The 21305-nt window shown below is 37.0% G+C and overlaps 2 long non-coding RNA genes across 2 annotated transcripts in view; both read right to left on the reverse strand.

Moving 5' to 3' along the window:
- The window catches only part of LOC144321944 (uncharacterized), a 429293-nt gene that overhangs the window by 308056 nt on the left and 99932 nt on the right, over positions 1-21305 (reverse strand). The window lies entirely within an intron of this gene.
- LOC144321945 (uncharacterized) lies at positions 2953-20400 on the reverse strand. Its single transcript, XR_013387488.1, has 3 exons — positions 20303-20400; positions 17380-17557; positions 2953-3153 (listed from the first exon to the last, which is right to left on the reverse strand). It is a non-coding gene; the product is annotated as an uncharacterized LOC144321945 (long non-coding RNA).

A 21305-nucleotide genomic window follows, 5' to 3' on the forward strand; every position in this document is an offset into this window, starting at 1 on the left:
CCCTCTTATGGTATTCTCCTACATATCTATCTATTCTTTCTCAATCTTCTTGGCAGAGGAATCAGTCTGAGTCTGGCCCTTTAACATTCATGTTTCAACTTCTAGGTCAGGCAATCTTCTCTTCTTATTCTATAAGTACTCCTAAGAAGACATTAGCCACTTTTCTAATTTTAATTACTGCCCCTATGAGAAAGACTCCTCAAGTTTTATCGTCACCACAAATTTTCCTTCATAAGCCCCATGCTCCTATCTAACTACAGAAGAAAAGTATAGTTGGTGATGTAAGTTAATGTCAAACTGAACACTTCTCCCCTCTCAACCAATTCTATAGCTCCTAAGAGGCTCCTCCTTTTTATGAGTATGGCTACCTCCATTCTGTTAGCCAAGTCAGAATCCTGAGTGAATCCTTGACTACTCCCTTTACATGGATGCTTCTAACCAATTAATTGTTTCATTTCAATCAAAAGGAAGAAAAGATTAGGTGGGAGGATAATCCTTATCCAGTACTTCACAGCCTCCACTCTCCACATTTAACTTTCAAATTGAATGAAAATTTAACATATAAAGGAGTTGCCTTCAACAAAAGTCCAGATGGCCTGTCTAGTAGGCAGAATAATGGCCCTGGCAAAACCTCCATATTCTAATACTCAGAATCCATGAATAGGTGATGTGATACGGCATGGAGGAAATGAGATTGCAGGCTCAATTAATGTTGCTAACTAGATAATATTCTTAAAAAACAGATTTATCAAATCAGAGGGGTAATTACAAAGGTCCTTAAAAGTGGAAATGGGAGGAAGAAGAAGAGTTCCTGTCAGAGAGCTACAATGTGAGATAGCCTTAACTAGCTGTTGCTGGCTTTGAGGAGGGAAGGGACCCATAACTCAAAGAGTGAGGAGAGATTTTAGAAGTTGGGAAAGGCAAGAACATGGATTCTCTCCTAGCATCTCTAGAAAGGAAAAGAGCCCGGCCAAAATGTGGATTTTGGTCCAGTGAGATGCTTTTCAGACTTCTGACCTCCAGAACTATAAAATTATACATTTGCATTGTTTTTAGCCACTAAGTTTGTGGTAACTTGTTAAAGCAGTGATAGAAAACTAATGTAGCCTGTTTTTTCTTTAGGCATTTTTTTATTCTTTATGTTAGATTTAAGCAGACATCCACCATTACCACAGAAATAAAAGTGGGGGCATTACTACCAATTCTATGTAAATAAAAAGGATAAAAGACTACTATTAACAACTGTTGGTGAACCAACTGGATAATCTAAATGAAATGGAAAAATTCCTAGAAGCCGAAACCTACTGAGACTAAATCTGAATAGACATAACTAGTAAGGAAATTGAATTGGAAATCAAAAATCCCCCACAAAGCAAAGCCCAAGACCAGATGGCTTCACTGGTGAATTCTACCAACATTTAGGGAATAACTAACACCCTTTCTTCTAAAACTTTTCCAAAAAAGTGAAGAGGGAACATTTTGTAACTCATTATGTAAAGCCACTTTGCCCTGAAAGCAAAGACAAAGACACTATAAGAAAACCATTGACCAACATGCCTTATGAATATCTGATGGCAAAAGTCTCAACAAAACACAAAATATGGAATTCATCAGCATATAAAAGGAACCATCTGAAACCTATCACAAACCTGTCCTCTTACCGCTCTGACTGAACACCGTACTACAAGTCCTAGCTAGTGGCAAAGGCAAGGAAAGGGTCTCAACAGCCTATAGATTATGAAGGAAAGAAGAAATAAAACTCTGTTTGCAATGATATCAGGGTCTATGTAGACATTTCCCAGAAAAAGATTAAAAAAAAAACCAAAAACAAAACCTGTCTGAAATTACTGAAGATAAAAGTCAACTACTTTTGTATTATTATATATGATGCTAGCAATGAAAATCCAGAATTTGAAATTTAAAAAAAAAACATTTTTATATACTTTTACATACATATATTTTTGCTTACTTTTTTACAATAGCTCCCAACAAAAAAATAGTTGGGTATAACTCAACTACGTACAGGATCTACATCCATAAAAAAAACACAACCCTCATGAAAGAAATCAAAGAACTCAATGTCACAATAAAGTTTGCCTAGGAATCCAAGGAAAGGAATCACATTCACTCCACAGGACTGAAGGAGGAACATGACTATTCCTTGCAGGAGCTCAAAGAGATTTGGTCTTTCCTTTTATACTTCTACCTTGCTCTTCCAAGTATTGCCTTTCTCACTGCCTTCTTCAATTAACATCCTTTCATATCTCCAATGAAACTACTGAAACATAATCTGAATGACTATTAATATCAATTTGTGTATGCATGAATATGCACACCAGCATGACATGTGTGTGTTTTTGTTTGGAGAGAACCTATACATAAGAATTTTTTCTCAGAAGTGTTAAACCTGCATTGTGCAGATTTTCTTGTTTTTATTTACTTATTTTATCTTAGATTTTGTGTTTTTAAATCTATGTATCCAGTAACTATCAGTGTCAGAGGGCTGATTAAACAGCATTATTCTGCTTCTGTTATATTTTATCAGTGGGATTTCACCATCGTCAATGTATTTCAAACGTATCATAAGATAATCAACTTACTAAATCAACGTCAGTAATATACCAAAGTGGCCCTTTTCTCCTGCACTTACGAATTGGTTCTATACAACGATTCTCAAATGCTAGGAAGAAAACAAAACTAAAGTTGAGCAAACTACCAGAACTTTCTTTGGTAATTGATGGTTATTAAATATAAGCTACACTCACTTTTGATGTGGTACAAGTTATTTCCTACCCACTACAAAAACATAAATAAATAAAAGCTCAGCAAATCTGTGTTATTGGACAAAATAACCCATGATATACATTTCTTCCAATTGTTGATAAGCAAAATTCAGAAAGATGTTACAGATCCCAAGAAAGTGAAATAAAAGAGTCCAGAGACTCTTAGGGATACAGGATGGCAGTGGATTTATTTACCATTCCAAAGACCAAAAGGCATTACTGGAGATGAACCCCAAAATTGACTCTTTGGAGAGCATAAATAATGTCTTAACTTTGTCCAAATTGAGTAGTATTTTTTGCATGTGAAGTCTCAGTTTTCAAGGAGTGCTAGAAATGCTACTGGCTTGGGTGTCTTCATTAGTTCAGACCTCTGAAACAAAGACCAAAAAAAGCAGAAAAGAGGAAGCATGAATTAGAAAAATAAAAATATTTTCACATCTAATACATTGCCAAATAGCACATATACCCTGACAATCTTTTGGCACTGGATAGCATATAGCGACTATATGCTTGTTAAGGAGTGACTGAAAAATTGTACCAAGTGCTTTATTGGCTTCATGTCATCCATTGAGCAGTGGCAAATAATGAACTCTATTCTTGATGGAAAGAGGCCACTTGTATTCAAGTGCCAGTTACTCACTTTCCTAATCAATTACATAACTCTTCATGTTGCCTTCTCTTAAATAAAATGAGCTGGGAGCTGGGGAAAAGTCAAAGTGATGTTTTCCACTGCTCAAATTACAAGAGAGCATTTTCTGGTATAGTAATTAGGTCCACATTTGCTAAAGGTATTATCAAGTATGGGGTAACTGTTTGTCAACACTAAAATGTAGATTCCAAGTTGCTTACTGAGTCCTGAAATAATTCAGTATCATACTATCTCAATCCAGCACAGGTCTTTATATTTGGAATTAGCCATGCACATTTCCATATCTCCATAGAGACCAACGAATAATCACTTTTGTATGTAAATACATTTAACGTAACTACCCTAGAGACCACAATGGCTGCCACAGTTATTAATGAAGCTGTACTTAATGTGATGCTCACCCAAATTACTCTCTAGGAAAATTTCAGGAGGTTGAACAACATCTGAGCTCAGATTCCACACTTGTCATATTTGATAAACTAGGATGGAAGGAGTAAAAATGGCTTGCACTTGAAAGCAAGGACTGCTTCTCTGGTTAGAATGGGAAATAATCAAGTCTTCTGCTCTCCTCCCCTGGTGAATCAGTACTTTGAATATATCGCTTGAATTTTCTCATCACTCTGTGGCTAGGGTTACTGGCTAACTTTATAATACCACCAACACAAAGTACAAGTGAACAGTGAAAGCAAAAGTGAAGATGGCCAACTATTGCCAGGCACAAATTTGGCTATGATGTCATCACTGTCCTTTTGTCATTTTAATTTTGTTGTGCCCTGTAGTAAACTTGGGAAATTTGGTTGATTAAGTCTTAGCATAGGGCAGCCCTGGTGGCTCAGTGGTTTAGCGCTGCCTTCAGCCCAGGGCATGATGCTGGAGACCTAGGATCGAGTCCCATGTCAGGCTTCCTGCATGGAGCCTGCTTCTCTCTACCTATGTCTCTGCCTCTCTCTGTTTGTGTGTCTCATGAATAAATAAATAAAATGTTTAAAAAAAGTCTTAGCATATGAATTGGTGGTTTGTAGGCCTAGATCACATCAAGACACCCCCTGCAGACTGCCCTGGGACTGTGCATGACTCTCCAAGGAAATGTATAGTATTTTCTTACCAACACTAGACCCACAGGACTTTTCAGTTAGTATATACAGGTGATACAAAATTTTTTTTTTATCTTGAAAATTGTTCAGCCCAGATCTGGATTTGTTTCCAGAGTCTCTCTTGTCATCCTTATTCCTAAATTTCCAGGCCTATCTCCATAGCCTGATAAATTGGGAACTAATTTCCTCCCCTTGTTATGCTCTTGTCTTGAGTCCATTCCATCTCCACCATTAAAGACATACATCCATCTATTTTTGATCAGTTTCTTTTTTTGACAAACCCATCCTTTTACCTTTGAATGTTCCCTTAAATCTGAACACCTCATCCAATCTAGCAGTTAGGTTTCAGAAGCAAAATCCATTCAGGATTGACTAAAGAAAATTTTTAGTCTAAGGAAAATTTTTTTAGACTAAGGAAAATTTTTTTCCTTCCCCAGGTCTACTTACTCCAAAATCATAACTTCTATCCCTGGCTCAAATAATTAGAGCTCAGAATGATGACTATTCAAGTACTGTTTCCAAAATGGCTGAATCTTTGCGCTCCTCCACCCCAAGGAAGTATTTTACTAAGCACCATGGAAAGTTCCCTGATGATGTTGTACACAAGAATGGCTTAAGGATCTGGTTGACCTTAGCAAGAATCAAATTCAGAATTCTGAATTTGAAGACAGAATGTAAGAAGACAAGCGAGGAGCTTCCCCTAACTTGGAAGGATTACAGTGGATGATTTCTGAAACCATCTCCTATTGGCCCAAATGGAGGAACTTCTTTTTTCATTAGGAACTGGGTCAGAAATATCTGTAAAGGGTGAACCCCCCTCTTTACTAACTCAATAACAGAAAATATCAAACGCAGTTCTTGCACTAAGTGATCATGGTTTGTGTGTTGACTGACACCATTTCATTCAGTTGGGAGAATTAGGACTGTATGCATCTCTGTTTAGCATCCCCTACTTGGCCTTTTAATCTAAGAAGATGTTTTAGTTTCTTCATGAATTCATTTTGAGCAAAGAGAACAAAGAAGTTAGTATTTATTTTAAGTTGGGTCTATCATCCATTCACCCTTGAGTCCTTGGTGACTTCTGCCAGGCTCTACACTAACCTGCAGAAGAAACACACCCCTTCATTTAGACAAAAAAAAAATCTAACCCATCAAGCATCTTGTGATTTTAATAGTCTTTTCACTTGTAGAATCATAGGAGTGTTTTAATTCAAATGTGTATTAAACAATTCTGCTTTCTCTCTGTTGGAGGTCCTTACTTGACCATGGATTTCCTTTACTTCTACATGTTTTTCACATGCATAGAATTTAGTCTCCTACCTCTGTCCTGGAAATTTACAAGTCTCCACCCTTACCACACAGTGCAACTAAATTCTACTCCATTTGTTACTTTATGTGACCTTCAGGGTCTTATCTCTGAACCTGACCATCACTTTCAAAACATAGCTCTCCAAAATCCTTCAAGTTACTCTGCTTAACAATATTCATGAATCACATTTTCTATCTGTATACACATGAAAAAAGACAACTCTGAGTTGGTGTCTGTTCTTTACCTTAATTGAGAAGAAGGGAGCTTCACGACATTATTCTTGCCCCTTTTCCTTTATAAAAGATCTGTTGATTTGTTGATTTCATTCTCTTAAGAACTAATACTGAATTCAAAAGAAAATTCTATCTTCACCGATGCATTGATGTCAAACCTCAGATGCAAAGTCAAATTCTTTACCCATCCCCTGTGTATAGAATCTTCTGCAAACCTAAAGTCACAAAAAATAGCACCAAAGCTTTTTGGGGACTCTGGGGAAAAATCAGACACTCTATTTATTCAAATAATCTGTAGCAAGGCCTCACCTGACAAAATATAGATTCTACCGGTGCTCATTCCCAACACAGAAGTGATCTTAGAATTAATTTTTACAATATCTGGGATACTATCCAAGCTTTTTGGAAAAAGAAAACATTCTACTGAAATGCTATAAATTGTTAGGCAGTTAGAGCATTTTAAATATCATTTTTTTATGTTATCCCTCATTAGCCAATGTCCTTTGTCACTTGAAAAATAGAAGTGTTCCCACATCTCAATTTAGAATTAAATTTGATTATCAAATGGCATTATCAATGACTTCTAATTAAAAACATAGGTTCAAAAATCCAACCTAGCATTTTATTCCCATGTCAGCCAGTAATTATGAAATTCATGATTTAGCTATGTTTCTCTTTGTTCTTTATCAAAACATATGCCCTAATTTATTAAATGTGATTTAGACTAATGTAGCTTTTACCATTTTGTATCATTTGATCACTATTAGTGATGAGATGTACTGTAATTTAAAGCAGGAGATAGCCATTAATCTTTAAAACCATGATCACTGACAGTTAATAAAATATATTATATGAAGATCATGCCTTAATTCTACTTCTGATACTGCCTATCACATCCATTCACCTATGTACTTTCTCTTATAAAATAAACAAGAGAATTTGCTACTCTTTGGAACTGATGGCTGATCCAGTAAGACTGGTAGTGTAATTTAAATCAATGATCTAATAATTTATTATAAAAGAGTAAGGCAATTTCAGTTATACATTCCCATTATGCAACTTTCAAAGATAAGAAGCTTTCTATGTGCATAGAGTGTCTCATACTGGACTCAAACTTTCAAGGCTACATTAATCACAATTTTTTTCAAAATTGGTCGCACCCAATTTTTGACATCTTTATTTCTTTAAATTTGAACACTTTTCTCCTACTTTCCGGGAACAGCCCCTAAAGTACTGCTTGACTCCTTTCTTTCTTCGATATTTAATCAGGCTTATTCTTGAGTGTCTTTCCTGTCAGTTTCTTTTTGTTTTTTCTTTTATATATTACACATTTTAACTATATTATATATTATACATTAATATAAGACATTATAATATTCATATTATGTATATATGTATATCCATATACTACTTTCCAACACTTTGATCAATTCTCTATTCTATCTCTTTGGACAATTCCAATTAATTACTTCCTCATCTCCTTCCAAGCTCTCTGTGCTCCAATCCAAACTACCTACATACTACACATTCAGCTTCCTGCTATAAAGCTTACATCATTTCCCTTTTTTTTCAAGCCCCCATGGCCCCTCACTGTTTAAAAATAAAACCCAGACTCATTAATCCAGTACTCAAGGCCCTCCATGGTCTGAACCCAAACTTCTTTATACTTTAAGATGCAAATCCTAATGACTTTCACTTAGATCCTTACCTTTGTTCCTTTGTGCTTGTGTTCTTTGTCATCCCCTATACATTTAAAACTTCCTAAGCTCTTGTTTTACAATCTGCTCTTCAAGTTTTTGTTTAGACTTTGCTTTCTCACATGATGAGGTGAGATGAGGTTTCTCCCATAAACTCTGAAAACCCTTTATGTTTGCATTCCATATGCAACATTATGGCCTTTTGCCTAGTCTTTTATGTTAGATATACAGCCCCCAAAGCAAATGACATCATCACATTCTTTTCCTTAGCACTGCATAGAGTGAACAGTCCAATAGATGTATAAAGGTGATGTGGATGTAATAACAACCTACATACAAAAGAGGATCAGCCAAGTAGAGCCCACCCTTTTCCAAAAAGGGTCTCCCAGCAGTTTCTGCACATTAATTTTGGGGAGGACATGGTCATAGTCCTTGCTTACGTGTTACCTATCTTTGCACTACAAAAGCAGAATGAGGTAGCCACCACAGCAACTTCATGGTGCACAAAGACTAAAATATTTTAGGCTTTATAGAAAAGGCCCTTACCAAAAAAGTGTGCTGATATCTGATAGAACTGAGTGAAGGAAGGCAGGAAAAAAAATGAACTTTGTTTGAGCCTGAAGAGATTCCACAAGGAGTGTCCACTCCTGATCCTATTTTCTTCCTGTCACTACCTTCCCATGATGCCCTGCCTATCTGCCGCTCCTCTAAGCCTGGCTATCCTTGGCTAAACCATCTGAAGTTGGGGTTTTGGTAAAGTGTTTCTCAGAAGCACACCTGTCTGTAGGCACTTACACAGAGACACCACAGGTGAGCTTCTGCAGAAAATATTTAGAACGTCTGGTGATCCTCACATATGGCCACTGACAAGCAAGAACTGCCAATCAAAACTAAGGTACAAATTTCACCCCCATAAGACTCAAACTAAGAAGCAAAACAATCCAGACGACAATGGGAAATGTCCCAATTAACCATTACAAGCCATTTTAGTGAGAAAATTATTCTCCATATGCCAGCAGAGTACATTTTGCTGATTCATTCTGTCAAAATAAAAGCGATTTTGGCAACTTCAAAACTCTTTTTTTTAAAAAGTCTTCTCTAAGAAATTGAAAATAGCACTTTTTACATGGGAACTGAAGTAATTATTTTTGTACTTTTGTATTCATAGTTCCCCAAGTATATCACAGTGTGTTCATATACATATTTATACATAAATCTTGTTAAGTATTCTCATCTCAAATCTAAAAATTCATAGGCTTATATATATTCCAATTTAAATTCTGGGTAAAAATTGCATAGCTTTTTTTTTTCTGGATTATCCTAGCTACATATAGTTTGATACTCATGTATTTATTCAGTGAATATTTCTTAGGAGCAATCATGTTCCAGGCATCATGATGATCACATGGCATAGCAAAAAGAGCACCAGATTTCTAGCAGTTAGAACAGGGTTTGAATCCCACCTTCATAAGCCGAGTGAATATAGATAAATTACTTAATGTCTTTGAGACAAAATTAAGGTGTTTTTTTTTTTTTGTAAAATATGGAAATGTGATTTTTTTTTCTGAGTTGTAAGAATTATGTCTGGTAGCTGTGTTAGTCTGCCTGGCATATATCTCCTTCAAACTCCCTCCTACTGAAAGCCAGTCCTGTGTGCTAAACAGAAAGGTGATCACTAGATCCAGTCTGGACCAATTAAAGTGACCTCATCCTCCTGGTAAATGCTCCAAGGTTGAGCATTTGTTGAAATAAGACAGTTCCAGGCTTATTACAACTACAACTGGAGCAAATGCCTCTTTGCCTGTCAGATCATGCAACGGAAGAGAGCAAATCTGTAGATGTTGGTAAAAATGCCCCACCAAGCAGAGAAAGACTATGTGGAGCAGGCTAATATAATTGATATTTGGAGAGAGACTGAGTCCCCTCAGTTCCAGCCTCTAGGTTCTCAGGGCTATCTTGCAGATCTTCCAATACACCCCCTTCCTGCTAGAGCTGCATTCTTTGTAATTTGAATCCCAACTAATATAGAAATCCTTACCAAAGCACAAAGGAAGTGCACAACAAATGTTACCTTATTCTATCGCTGCACACCTGGGAATAAGAGGATGAGTAGTATATAGTCCCTGACCTCAAGATGCCTCTGGGTTACTGTCTTCCTTTTTTAGACAGCAGAGACTTTGTTTCTCTTGTTTGGTTTTTTTTTTTTTTTTTTTTTTCCAACACTTAGAGCAGCCCTTGACACACAGTGGGCAAATAATAAATACCAAATGAACTAAGGCATGATTAAATAACTATATTACTGAAATAATGAGTGTTATAATGGACACTTAAAGACATGTAAGAAAATCAAGAGGAAACTTACCTAAAATGTTTTTTTAAGGATTATAGATAAAATATACACAAGCACATATAGGAAACTAATCCAATTGTGCTTGTTGATATAATAGGTATTAGTTGCACCCATCATACCCAAAATGTAAGAAATTCGAGTGCTCTCTGTTTTTCTAAAGTAAAACAACTCTGGCTATAACAACATACATACCAAAGTTGTCACAAGGCCTTAAGTCAGCCACTACTTGGGCTCCTTTCCCTTTCTATTAGATCAAACAAAATGCCCAGGCTTAGGATATTCCGCAAGATTAAAAGAAGAGGATCCTGACCTCAGGTGAGCATCACTCTATTAAACGAGGTCCTGCAATGCAGTGCCTCACTTGCACTCCTGTCGGTCACCAACTCCTGGACATGATACCTCTGAGTCCTGCCGCAGTGCACACTCAGCACACCTGGTCACACATCTTCAAGGTGCAGTATTTGGCCAGAGATCTGGTCTATGCCACTTGAATAATCCTACTCACTGTCCTTTTCTTATTGTGATAGAAGTTACTTGCATAGTGGAACACACTTTTCCATTGTAACCTATCTTTTTTCTTCTCTTTCTTAGGTAACATGAAGGCTAACTGCCCAAGTATGATTTGGTTAGACCTTCAAAAATGGCATATCTCAACCAAAAACATGAAGCCATACTCTTTAGGGAAAGAATTCCCTTCCCTTCCCTCCTTGCCTCTCTTCCCTCCTCTCCTCTCCTTCCCTCCTCCCTTTCCTTCTTCCTTCCCCTTCCCTCCTTCCTTCTTTTTCTTCCTCTCTCTCTCTTTCTCTCTCTCTCTCTTTCCTCCTTCCTCCCCCCTCCATCCCTATTATCACTCTGTTGGTGATCAAACAAGAAACACTTCCTCAGTTCAATTTTTCTGGCATTTGTTGGTGGAAAACTGCTCTTCTGCATTAATGTCACTGTTCTCAGTGCGATGACGATCACGATAAAATGAAATCAGGAAAATTGAACACAAATGCAGATTTGTCTGTGTCTTAGCTATGTATATGAAAGAAAATACCTATTGTGATGCTTTCCCTCCAGGAGAAGTACTGCTATAGGGGATTATACTCATTGTCAGTTTGAGTTTACCAGAACAAGAAGATTTCTATTGCTACTTCACATGTGCGAGATGGATGTGTTCACATTCTGTTTGGGCATAGTAGGTGAGCATCATTAGCCTAAACCTTCCCAAAGAGAAGGGAAGGCTTGAACTCATCAAAATAAAGGAGGCATGAGCAGAAAGCATTCCACACATAGAGAATCTGTAGATTCCTTGTTCATTTCATATCCAACATAGTTGAGGGCTTTCGGGTGTCATCTCAGCTTTAATACTTTTTAGCTGAAAGCTTCTTTAGCTGGAAGGCTCAACTGCGAACCCACTGTCAGCCCAGCCATTTTTCATGTCAGCTGGTGATAAGCAATTACTGACACATTAATCCAATAGTACTTCCTCTCAGTCCTGACCCTTCACTGAGTTTCAGTAGCATTACATAAGCTACATGTACTATGCCTACACTATCTGGGGTAAAAGAGAAATTGAAGATTTCACAATATATGTAAATCAAACCATCAGTCTCTATGCCTTAAACTTCCACAGTAATCTATGTCAATTATTTCTCAATATACTGGAAGAAATAAAGGACTAAAATGCATTGAAAGGGACTACAGCCTTTTAGGTTATAATTTATTAGGATCAAGAGAGGCATTAACATCAATTGACTTAATGCGTACTTTAAGAGAAATTTATGTCTAAGGAAAAGCTCCTCCTCTCTCTCAAAGGTAGGCAGAGGCACTCCCCCCAAGTAGGAAACATTGCCAAGTGACTCAATAATTATAAATTTAGACAATCCATTAACAAAATTGCAGATTCTCTATCTTTGGAGTATAGATAGTGCTTTTGAGGTAGAAAAAAATAGGTCTCCACATCCAGATATGTGGAAATTGTGTGAATCAGCCAAGAGATTGATAATATTCCTTTTAAACTCAGTTTTAACTCATTAACTACTTTGCTATAGAAATGAAACAAGACTATCTAACCTGCAAAGTGATGTACCTTTCCTAAAATTGCCATGGCCTTAAAATAGCATTGGCCTTTCCATCCTAACATACTATTTTCTCTTTTTATTATAGGTAGAAATTCATGAGATGTGATTAACCCTGAACTATTTTCTGTTCTAACATAGGTATTATGAAAATGAACTATCAGATTTAAATGTGTTATATATTTTTATAAAGTATTCCTTTCTAATATTTAAAATATTCCATAATTTGATTGGTTGGTGAGGGAGAAAAGTGAAATCACTTGAGCCCAATCCTTATGTTAGAACACATAAAAACTTCAAGTGTTGCATTTACTAAAGCTACTGGCTATTAAATCTTATCATCCTGTTCTTGTTTCAAAGGAGGCAGCAAAGAAAGCACAGAATTATTTCCTCCTCTGGACAAGATTTAGATGAACTATAAAATGGTACAAAATTGGCATATTTTACCAAAACTTGCAGGACAACTTTGAAAATTAAAAATACTTATTTCTAGAAATTATAGTCAAATTGTCTAGCATGCTAGGTGATGTTTAAAGTGAGGCATGTTGGGCAGTTCCAGTGGCTCAGCGGTTTGGCGCCGCCTTCAGCCCAGGGCGTGATCCTGGAGACCCAGGATTGAATCCCACATTGGGCTCCCTGCGTGGGGCCTGCTTCTTCCTCTGCCTGTGTCTGTGTCTCTGCCTCTCTCTCTCTCTCCCTGTGTGTCTCTCATGAATAAATAAATTAAATATTAAAAAAAAATAAAGTGAGGCATGTTTGAGGTGTAGTTCCTTAAGGACAACTAACCATAAAGACTCTGAACCGAGCAAGGTACTGTTTAATCTATTATATGCACAGCAAAGTGAATTGTTAACAAATACTCATGCTATATAACAAGGTTTTATATGCAGGAAGAAAATATGGCTGTAATTCACACAAGGACAAAAATAAGAGGCATCTATTTTATCCAGCCACTGGCACATCTTAGGTTCCAACTGCAGATATTTACTCTCTGGTAAACATATCTTTATGGAAATGTTAGTCTGAACCACTAACAATGAAACCTGCATTTACTTTGGCCAGTAATAGCGAAGTGCTTGCTTGGCTAACACTTCCACAAACTACTGCCAGTTGCTAAATCTTAGCTAGCACTTAAACAACAGCAAGCAGGGAGAAGGGCATAAACATTTGCAAAATATTTGCCTTGTAATATTATTTGCCATATGGATTTGACTCAAAAGGTTATGAATCTGCTTTTATACATTTTTAAAAATATTATTCTCTGTCACTGCAAATAGTCTTTTTTAACCTCACCGTCACTGAACAAGTTCATTGTGTGCGTGTGAATGTGTGTGAACGTACTTGTAAAATAAATGTTTACTTACAAAGAATGTTTCACTTAGGCTTATTAAAGCAAGTTTTAATTTAATCAGGAGTATGTTTATTGAGGGCATTTTAATAAATTGATCTAGCTTCAGAATCAGAATTTAATATGCCTACTAACTTTTATGTATAATTTTCAGTTTGCAGTGTGAAATGCAGAAGCTCACCAGACAGAAACGTAAGCAAAAAGAGAGCCCTCCTCCCAAGCTTCCATCTCCCAAGCTCTCTATGTCAAAGAATTTCTATGTGCTTAGGAGAGTCCTGAGCAGAGAGTACAACCCAACTGAGTCCTATCTCAGTACCTTGACTATGAGAGTGGCCATTGGCTGCTGAGTGGAAACTGGTCTTAGCAGACCATGGCTGAAGATCAGCAGCTTATTCCCAATCTTCTCCTCTGCTTTTGTACCCACGCCAGAGCAAGATTTCACCCAGAGAAGTAGCAATTGCTCAGCTTCCCATACAGTGGAAATTAAACTCAGGCAAACTGACCAGCACACTCAGGATCAAAGGTCTTAAGATTTCTTCCTTTCACCATTCTCACAAGGCAAGAGTGGCTGTGGTATCCAAGCTGATTCTTGTCGCAAAAGCTAGAGCATAAGATCCATGAACAGGTAAAAGAGCCTCCTGAGGATATAGACTTGATATGTTCTGCTCTTTGCTGTCACTTCTGCATTTAAAGCAGAAACTGTAATATTGTAGACATCCAAATATTTGGAAGGGAAGAAGGAAGAATTTGGCATGTAATGCCCTCAGGACTGTGCTCTATCCACTGGGAAATGTGTCTCTAATAAACAGTGTTGCAAACAGTGTGGCTCTCTATGAAAGCTGCTTCCAGAACACATGACTAGGATTCAATCCCTTGTCCTAGGTATTATGAGGAATGGCAAAATATTACAGCCCAATGGCCCAATGTAGGCTTATTGTTGAAATTATTCCCCTCATATTTTCCCACAAGAGGTGATTTGGAGCTCTTTTCAGTGCTTAGCATTCTAGTAAGCCAGACACACTGATTCGCAGTCATTTCATCCAGTACCAGGCTCACTCTACTGGTCTTTACTCTCTCTACTCTTATCCGGACATCTAGGGACTCTGTTGTACATAATGCCACTGGGCCATGAAGGGGATAATATAAATGTATCTAGATAAAGTCTTCTAACTCTAGATCTCAAGGAGAAGAGATATATAATATCATTCCCTTTCCTCCTAGATAAACCCTGATCTCTGTGTGCAATTTGGCCAAGTTCCTCCCCAGAGATTTATATGCTGAAAACAGAGGACTTATTTTCCTAAGTGAAACAAGTGTTTCTTTGACATCTACACCTTAGTCAGTTAGCAGTCGTAGCAGTCTATTGATTTATAAGAAACTTCCCCAAAACAAACATGTATTATACTACATAGTTTCTTAGGGTCAGGAATATATTCACAGCATGGAAATATACTTTCTCTAAACCTGGTAAATTGAGACTCCAAATAAGACTGCAGCCCTAGCCAATAGCTTAACTTCCATCTTAAGTGGGTGTTCATTTACAATCTTAATGGCAAGTCACAATCCCTTGTTTCATGGGCCTCTACACAGAGCCACTCCTCAAAATTGCCACTGGCTGGGAGAGCAATTCATGAAAGAACAAGAGAAAGCACTCAAGATGGAAGCCACAGATATCCTATGACCTCGGAAGTGACATCCTATTATAGTGTCAGCTCAAAGTTTAGAATCATCATCTAAATCAGTTCCATGTGTGAAGAGGCTCCTTGGATGGTATTCCCTACATACAGCTTCTATCCATCTGTAGAAAGTGCAACTAGAAAGATAAATTGTCTTCCTATGCACACACCAATGTATAATACAGAGACAAGGGGAGGATAACTGCTCTAGACACTCTTGTACAAAGAACAGGAATATGGAAGGTAGAAGGATGTTATAACTCCATAGAGATTCTGAAATTCAGCCTGGCAAATGTTGGAAGTCCCCTGATTAGGTCTTAATATCTAGAAATCATTTTCCATAACTCTTGGTTCTACCTACTGCATTCTCATTTCTGTCCCTGTGTCATCTTTACTTTTTCATGAAAAGTATCATATGCTGGTGACTAACGAACTTTCTCAGCCTACCTCTTGCCAGTGGAATTCTGGATTCTAAGGATCTTTCCTCATTCTTAACATTCTGTTCCCCTCAATCCAAGCTGGTGGGCATTTCTGTAGCATTTCTTAAAGAAGAGTAGGGCCTTTTTGGAATTCTGGTGGGCTGCATGCTGTTAGAAACCACACTCAAAAATCTCTTTGAGAGAAGCCTGTCATAAAATTTCTGTTGTTTGAGAAGATCTGTAGAGAAAACCCTTATTCTCCTTCAAGTGCCTTTTGCCTATATAATATACTGACATGCCAACTTAGATCTTTTGAAGATTAAAAAAAATTATTTTACAGTTGTACCATTAACATCATCTTTGCTTTTTTTTTTTTTTTTAAGATGTTATTTATTTGAGAAAGAGCATAAGCAGAGGAAGCAGGAGAGAGAGAAGCAGGCTCCCAGCTGGGCAGGGAGCCTGATGCAGGCAGGGCTCAGTCCCAGGACCCCAGGATCATGATCTGAGCCAAAGGCAGACACTTAACCAACTAAATCTTCGGAACAGGCTTTTCTGGCTATGCCCTGGATTTGATATTTGCTTGGAAACCATTTCTTAATTAAGCATTATTAGTCATCTATATATAAGAGTGAAAAAATTTCAAAACATCATTTTCAGACTCCTTACATCCTTTCCTTAATTTACTTCTTGCCGCTTGGATTTTACCAAAAACATCAATAAGAAATCAGACATCACCTTTACCATTTTGCTTGGAAATCATCTTTGCTAGATCATTCGGTACATCAGCCACATTTTCTCCTTTCCATGTTACTGCAGACAACAGTGTTGCTAAGTTTTTGTCACTACATAACCAGTAACCCTTTCCTCCATTTTCCAAGACCATATATCACCTCCTGCAAGCCCCCAAGAACAGCAGAAAACATGGGTCTTCTATTTTAAACTTCTTTAGGGACACCAGAGTGGCTCAGTGGTTGGGAGTCTGCCTTTGGCTCAGGTTGTGATCCTGGGGTCCTGGGATTGAGTTCCGCATTGGGCTCCCCGGAGGGAGCCTGATCCCCCTCTGCCTATGTCTCTGCCTCTCTGTGTCTCTCATGAAGAAATAAATAAAATCTTCAAAACAAATAAAACTTCTTTAAATCATTTTATATCTTCACTAACACTCTCCTCAAAGCCTACTGCCTGTTCCTGTTTTGAAAACACTTCTACATTTCAAGTTTTTGTCTTAGTAGCACCTCACTTCCAGGCACAAATATCTGGTGGATTTTTGTTTTGTGTGGCTGATGCTAAACAGCAGCATTTCATTTTACTAATTTTGATACATTTATCAAATATTTTCAAAGTGTCATAAAACATTATACCAGGCACTGTTTACCAAATAGATTAGGAGTAAAACAATCCATGTTCTAGGGACATTTCAGTCTGAGAATCCCTGAATAATAAATCACTTAGTGCTACATAGGGGATCAAATATCTCTTTTCATAAAAGAATGGCAATAACACCTGCTTGGATTAACCAAACAAACGAATACATGTGAAAGGGTAATGTTAAACCCTCATAAGTAGAACTAAGTTATAATTAATAGGTTTTAAGTGAGTGCTACCCCTCTGGTTTCCCTAGTCAAAGGACCAGTGTTCTTATGTAACAATGTCTGTTTGAATGACCTAATTCTATGTTTAAAAAATTATTCCACAAACTTAGTAATTTAAAATAACAAATATATATATTAATTCTGTGAGTGGAGTCTGGATGCAGTTTACCTGAGGATTCAAGGCTCAGGGTCACTCATGAGGTCATTCACTCAGGGTCACTGCTGGTTCTGACTGCAGTTTCATCTGAAGGCACAACTGGGAGACCTTCTTGCTTACACAGCTACTGGCTTGCCTCTCTAGAGGACTCCCTCATGAATGGCAGGTGATTTTTTCTAAGGTAAGCAACCTAAGAGTGAATACCCAAAATAGAAGTTAAAATTTTTATGACCTAAACCTAGAAATGACATCCTATCACGTAAGCCATAATTTATCCATCAGAAGCAAACAAGTGCAACCCACACATAAGAAAGAATTACATAAAAAAAAAGAATTACATAAGAAGTAATGCCAGGGGATAGAGATAATTAGGGGCCATCTTAGAGGTTACCTACTGCAAGAACTCAAAGAGCTTCAGAAGTAGTTTTTTCACCAAGAAATGGATGTTTAACTTAATTAAACTAATACCATCAATAAGAGGTTTAAAGAGCTACATAACAAAAAAGGGTAAAAAAGAAAAGCATTATAAAATACTAAAAATATGAAGGGTGCCTGGGTGGCATAGTCATTTAAACATCTGACTCTTGATTTTGGCTCAGGTCATGATCTTTGGGTCATGAGATTGAACGCCATATTGGGCTCTGAGCTCAGCACAGAGTCTGCTTGAGATTCTCTGTCTCTTGCTTCTGCTATCTCTTTCAAATAAATATTTTTATTTTTTATTTTTTTTATTTTTTTTTTATTGGTGTTCAATTTACTAACATACAGAATAACACCCAGTGCCAAAAATACAAGAAACAAGTAGTCCAAATAATAAACAGATTATAATTTTGAAAAAAATGTGTTTAAAGAAAAGACATTTGTTTGATCTTGACATTGAAATATTCTCAGTCAGGTGGCACAGGTTTAATGACACATGATTACTTTTTTTTCATACATGATCAATTACACCATATGGCTCTGAAGGCTAACGCTTACAGATTATAATATGTTAAAAAAGTTTATACACCTTCCCTCATGAATTTTAAAATCAATATATATACTGAAAACTGAAGACTTAATTATATTTATAGACATATTTTAAATATTACCCAACTTGAAATGTAAAAAGTAATTACTATAAAGCATAAAGTTAGAAATGATAAAGTATAATAATTTCCTTTATTTTAATAGTGGTGAACCAAGAAATACCCATACTTTTAATTAAGCATGGAACAGACAGCCAAATATATTGTTAAAAATGATGAAGAGGACAATAAACAAAATAGAACTGTGTGGAAAGATAAAAATGCATAAAGGATACCAATTTATCCATTTCTGAAGATAGGAGTTTGAATTTATTTTCTAAAGTGATAAATCAAGCAAAAGAACTGTAAATACATTGTTTTATTTTGTAACTATGATGAAAAAAATGCAAGCAAAGATGCTTATGAGTGATGTGGAGATGAAATTAGGAAAGCTAGCAGTGGTAAGATTTACTTTTCACTCAACACCATTCTAAAATGTTTTTTTTGTTGTTGTTTTGTTTTTGTACATGTCTCTGTACTTTTTAAAAATTAATATGAAGATAAATAAAAGGTGGGTGTCATTTCTAGGCTAAGTATCTTAAGAAATTGCTCTGGCTTTTAGCCCTCTGTTGTATCTAATCTCCAAAGATGGCTTCCAATGGGCTTGTTGGCTTGGCCCTTCGACTTCTCTCTCACAGAACAGGAGAGAAGTGAGGCCATGTGACCACCACCTCTAAGTCATGAAAAGTCTTACAGCTTCTGCCTAGATCTATGGAAATTCTGTCTCTGGGAAGTCAAGAGTTTATGTAAGCAGTCTACCATGCTGTGAGCAAAGGCAAGGAAGACATGTGGCAAAGTCAGAAGGAGAAAGAGATGTCAGCCAGTTCCCCAAATGAAGTGTTACACAGATGTGTGAATGAAGAGACTATCATGGACATCTGGTCCTGGTGAGCCTTCAGATGTCCCCAATCCCAACTACCATGAGAAACTTTGAGTAAAAACTTCCCTGCTATTCCTAGTCAACTAGTAAAACCATGAGAATTAGTTATTATTCTAACCTACTAAGTTTCAAGGTAGTTTATCATTCACCAATAGATTTTTTTAAAAATTTTAATTTTAAAAAATTTTTTTAGATTTTATTTATTTATTCATGAGAGACACAGAGAGAGAGAGGCAGAGACACAGGCAGAGGGAGAGGCAGGCTCTGAGGGGACCCTGATGCAGGACTTGATCCCTGTACTCCAGGAACACGACCTGAGCCAAAGGCAGATGCTCAACCACTGAGCCACCCAGGTGTCCCAATAACTAATTTTTTAAAGATTTTATTTATTTATTTGACAGGGAGAGAAAGAGCACAAGAAGGAGTAGTGGCAGACGAGAGAAAGGGAGGCTTCCTGCTAAGCAAGGAGCCCAATGTAGGGCTCCATCTCAGGATCTCGGGATCCTGACCTGAGCCAAAGGGAGACACTTAACTGACTGAGCCACCCAGGTGCCCCTAGATAACCAAATTTTAAGACAATGTTGCTCTGTATACACTGAATCAAAAGAGTGAAAATTCACAGCATTATTTATTAAAATAAATGCCCATGGCATCAGGTTATGACTTTGAATGTGTTATGCTTACATCAGGCATCTCTGCCATCAGAGCGTGCAAGTTGAGGCAGCTTGCCAGTGAGTCTTGTGCATGTCACTGAAAGAGCAAGTCAACACCTTCATCTTTACAGTCATGTTTCTTATACTGCAAATGAGTGTTCCCTCTTTGTGTATTAATTCTTTCTTTGGTTGGTAATGTGGTCACTCATTAGAACAGAGGCAAACTCTATTACTGAATCTCATTTCTGGGCTAGAGAGTGCTTAATCTTTTAAATAATCTAATCTTGCCCCTTGCCCTTGTCCCTAGCTTCACATATCTTATGTTCATTTTGTACCTTAATCTTCAGAGTCTGAGAGCTGTTTTGCTGGGATACTAAGTATCATCACTGGTAATACTAAATCATCCAGCCTAGGTCCTCATTTTAGACACATCTCTGAAATCAAAACAAAGAAAACAAACAAAAATAATGTGAAATATTAATAAATGTCATATTCACAGCAGTATCAGAGAATTTAAATAAATGGACAAACTCAAATAGATAAATCTTAAATGTAAATCTGGAAAGAAATAAGTTTTTATGCGATCAAAAAATAATATAGAATTCCATTAAAGCAAAACTGCTGTTTCTTAAAGGTACTTATTTTATGGATCCCTGGTGTGAAATAATTCATCAAAGTATGAAGTAGAGAATCTATCTTAAAATATTTTTATTTCAATATTCAGAGCAATGTACTTCATTTATTTGAAACCAGGGAACTTGGCTATTAAAAAGATGTAAAGCACCACATGATGTTTACAATATAGTATTCATTAACCTCCAATTCAATTATTGCAATAGAGATGAATTGGTACTACAAATGCCACTGTGTATTTCCTGATGTATCACCCAAGAACATCATCTCAGGAAAGTATTCCTCAAGTATAACCTACAAAGCACCAAGTTCATTAGGCTTTGCTTTTTGTTTGCTTTGTTTTCTTTTTTTTAAGATTTTATTTATTTATTTATTCATGAGAGACAGAGAGAATGAGAGAGAGAGAGAGAAAGAGAGAGAGGCGGAGACACAGGCAGAGGGACAAGCAGGCTCTATGCAGGGAGCCGGATGCAGGACTCCAGGATCACACCCTGAGCCAAAGACAGGCACTAAACCACTGAGCCACCCAGGGATCCCCTTGTTCGCTTTGTTTTCCATATGTGACGTTCTCTAACATTTTTGCTAAGATTAAGAGTTGATGTGTATCCAGAACTTGGGGCATCCTTACAGTTTCCAGATCTCAGGAAGAGCCCCTGTCTACCCTAGAAAGGGATGATACAGAGAAGGAATGAGCCTAGCAAATTC

This window comes from Canis aureus, chromosome 10 (genome assembly GCF_053574225.1).
Source record: "Canis aureus isolate CA01 chromosome 10, VMU_Caureus_v.1.0, whole genome shotgun sequence".
NCBI classification, from domain to species: domain Eukaryota; kingdom Metazoa; phylum Chordata; class Mammalia; order Carnivora; family Canidae; genus Canis; species Canis aureus.